General features: G+C 35.0%; 1 long non-coding RNA gene across 1 annotated transcript; it reads right to left on the bottom strand.

The window, feature by feature from the left end:
- Positions 1-1,486: 1,486 nt before the first annotated feature.
- Positions 1,487-2,911, bottom strand: LOC114747754 (uncharacterized). The gene is made up of 2 exons (XR_003740406.1): positions 2,582-2,911; positions 1,487-2,048 (listed from the first exon to the last, which is right to left on the bottom strand). It is a non-coding gene; the product is annotated as an uncharacterized LOC114747754 (long non-coding RNA).
- Positions 2,912-3,653: the final 742 nt, after the last annotated feature.

Here is a 3,653-nt window from a genome sequence, read left to right as displayed (position 1 = left end):
GAGCTTTGACTTTGGTTAATTAGGGGTTTAAAATTGATGGATTCAAATTCATTACAATTAAATTAATATGATTACAAATCTTAAGCAATATGGTATATTAAAGGAATGCTTGTGTGAAATTGTGAACAAGTAGATGAAATGATCAGTTAAATGCATCCCAACAAAAAGAAAACATAAAATCTTTTATGATTTTATGATCAAATAGTAATTGAATTACAAACTAGATTTTATATTAAGGATAAGAGGTAGTATTGAAGCTATGTTATTATTTTTTCCTAAATAGAATTGAAAAAAAAAATCCAATTTAGCAAAGTACATATAGTATATGTGTCTTTTTTAATTTTTTTTTTGATCAAATATAATATCATTTGCCATATATGCTCGGAGATATTTCTTTGGGTTAAAGATGATTTTTAAATGATTGACGGTATGAAAAATAAATAAATGAAATAAAGAGGAATTCTACGCTTAAAAATAAATAAATGAAATAAAGAGGAATTCTACGCTTAAAATTTAATTCAAAAATAAAATAAGATAACATCAATGAATAAAATTATATATCTCTTGGACCCTTCCTCATCACTGGCCAAGATCCTTCCTTCTTTTCTTTTTTTTTATCTAATAAAGGCTAAACTCATAATTAAAATTTAGTTAAGAGTTAAATAAAATAGTACATATGCCCAAGTAACATTCTTAGGGTGTGTTTGGATGAAACCAAACCGTGGTTTAGAAAATAGCTTCTGGAGAATAGATTCTGTGGAGAATAGATTCTGAGAAGTGAGAGTGTTTGGATAGTTATTACCAGAAGCACTTTTTACATGTGAAAATTACCAAAAAGGATATAAGTTAATATGATAATTATATAAAGGATATATTTTTATGATATATTTTGATTTGAAGAAACAAAATTGTTAATGAAATAATTTTTACTAACATAATTAATAATATATAAGATAATATAATTAATACATAATTAATATGTGTATATATATTTATAAAACATAATATTAAATATGTTTATAGAAAAATGAATTTTTTTTTGTTAACAGAAAAATATTAATTTTCTTTAATGATTTTAAACATTAAATTCTATAACATTTTTTCACAACTACTTTTTGTAATAACATACTACATGTATAATAATCTCTGATGTTTAATATAATTAATTAATTAATTGTTAATTTATGTAATCATAGATTTTTTTAAAAATTTTTTTGTTAATTTATATTTTGTACTATAATCATATTATTGTTATGTTTTGTGCTTTATAAATTTTTACGCACACAAAACTCCGAGCCTAATATATAAATGATCTATTCATATATAACAGAGAAAGATAAAAATATATAATCAAATGATTTACAAAGTTTGAACCATATCATTTTAACCTGCCAAATCAATACTTTCATACATATGACGACGGGGTTTCTGGCGCTTCAGAAAATCAAATCCCAAATCAGCAAGTTCACAACAATCCAATAATAGAGACAATTCACTGAATAATTCCATTATTCATTCTATGGATCCACAATACATCAACATAGTTCATTCTCATCAAGGTCCATGGCCATTATACATCAAAATAGTTTCATTCTCTCTGCTTCTATTTTCTGCATTATATATATCGATACCGATTATTCCCTTGGAGGATGCTTCCAATTTCGGCTGATGTTAGCTTCTTGATGAAACGCTCCATGAATGACCTGTGGTTGCGAAACAGGATTCCCAGGATACGCCCTATGAGCAAAGGGATTGGCTAGATTCATCAACACATCATGTTGCTGATGAGACTGATAATAGGGCGTGTAATGATCAAATGGATTCGCTTGTGGTTGAGCCATATCTGCCATTTGAGGGATGTCGCTCGATGGAGCAAATGGTATTTGCACTTCAAATGGATTTGCTTCCTATTGAGCCACGACGGCGATTTGGACGGCCGGCGCCGGAGGGATGTGTCTTACTGGAGCAAATGGAATTTGCACTGCCTGCTGATTTGCAGATCTATATGCTACTAAGCTGTTATGAGTGAGCGTGTCCAATCCACCAGCCTAACATTCATGTACACCAAAAATAGTAAACTTTTGAACCTAAAGGGAATGTATTATGATGGACCAAAATCCAACAAATTCTCCTTTGTTTCTGAGCAAAATAGCAGAATCTGAATTATTAATTGAACTTATATGTGAATCCTGTGAGGCACAGGGCTTGCAGTACTGCTCCAGCACAAAAGTTTTATTTCAGCATCTAAAGCCATGGTTTTTACTGATTATTACAACTCGAAACATAATGGAAACACTAAAGAAAGAAATCTCGAATGTAAGAAAAACCCAGAGTCATTCCCTTCAAGTCGCAAGACCCAACAGTAGAGACATGAGGCATAAACAACGAAGAATGTCCAGAAATAGACAAAGAACGAAGAATATCCAGAAATAGAGCGAACAGAAATGAAAATTGAGCGAATTGACACTGAAATTAACAGAAGAGCATGAAAACTCCCAAGGCATCGAGTAGCAGAGGATAAGAGCAAGGACTATTTCGAGGCCATGGAGAAGAAGAAAACGCCGGATCTGAACCACCTTACCTGAGCGCCGGATCTGAGCCAGGGAACACCAACCACCGCCGAATGCTTCACACCGAACCTGAGCGCCGAAACTCACAACTAATAACTGCGATTTCTCTCACCGGCACCTTCAAACCATGGCTGGACGGCAACTTCTTCACCGACGGTGACTCGTTCTGTGAAGGAGGAAAGGAAGACTGTGGATGACTGGGGAATGAAACACTGGACCGACGAAGAAAGCGTAAAAGAGGAGAGGAAGAGCAATTGTTTGGTCATCTGATAATTGAGGAGAGGAATGAACCACTGGACGACTGCTTCTGATAATTGGAGACAGGGCTATTTGGTCATCTGTTGAGGGGCCCACCATGCGCTTTCAGTAACTGGAGCCGAGAAGCAGATCAGAGTTGCTTCTGATAAAACCATGGTTTGGGGGTTCAAAATCATGGTTTGCCCCCAAACTATGGTTTCATATTTTTCAGAGGCTGTTTGGCTGGCATTTTTCCCAAACCATGGTTTGGGGTGCTTGCCAAACAAACCCTTAGATTATATAACTAACATCCCGTTCATGTCCTAGTAGGAGCAAAGGTGTAATATTTGAAAAAATATGAGTATGTAAGCCTAATTGGGTGTAGGTCTCCTAGAAGGTAACAGATGCGTGCAAAAATTTCTTCAGACCAGACAGAGATTGGCCTTCGAATGCAAGGGCAGAAGGGAGCTTGATTGCAAGACCCAACCGTCGAGCAGGGACGGAAGTCTGACCTGATCAATTTGATTAGGCACTCTCCATCTATTTTCATTGTTCAACTTTTTAACAACATGAAAAAACCAAAAACTCTGCCCTCCCTCTCTATCTATCCAAGGAATGGAAAGGCAAAGGCCTTTGGTGTCCCCTCCAGTCAAGAATTAAAGCCTCATGTGGTGAAGAGCCGACATCAAGATACCAAACCTTCTCGTTGATGTAAGCTCTTGGGGCAAATTAGTCTATTATCCCTAGAGTAACTTTTATCCGTTAAGCGATGGCCCTTCCACTCGGCACCGTCAGATGATGTCCAAAAATTTAAGAAAAATCCCAGAGACATTGTTTGATGGGAAA

This window comes from Neltuma alba, unplaced genomic scaffold, assembly GCF_004799145.2.
Source record: "Neltuma alba isolate B1F8T4 unplaced genomic scaffold, ASM479914v2 tig00000904_pilon, whole genome shotgun sequence".
Classification (NCBI taxonomy): Eukaryota; Viridiplantae; Streptophyta; class Magnoliopsida; order Fabales; family Fabaceae; genus Neltuma; species Neltuma alba.
Note: the sequence above shows the minus strand (reverse complement) of the source record. Positions and strands in the feature narration are given on the sequence as shown.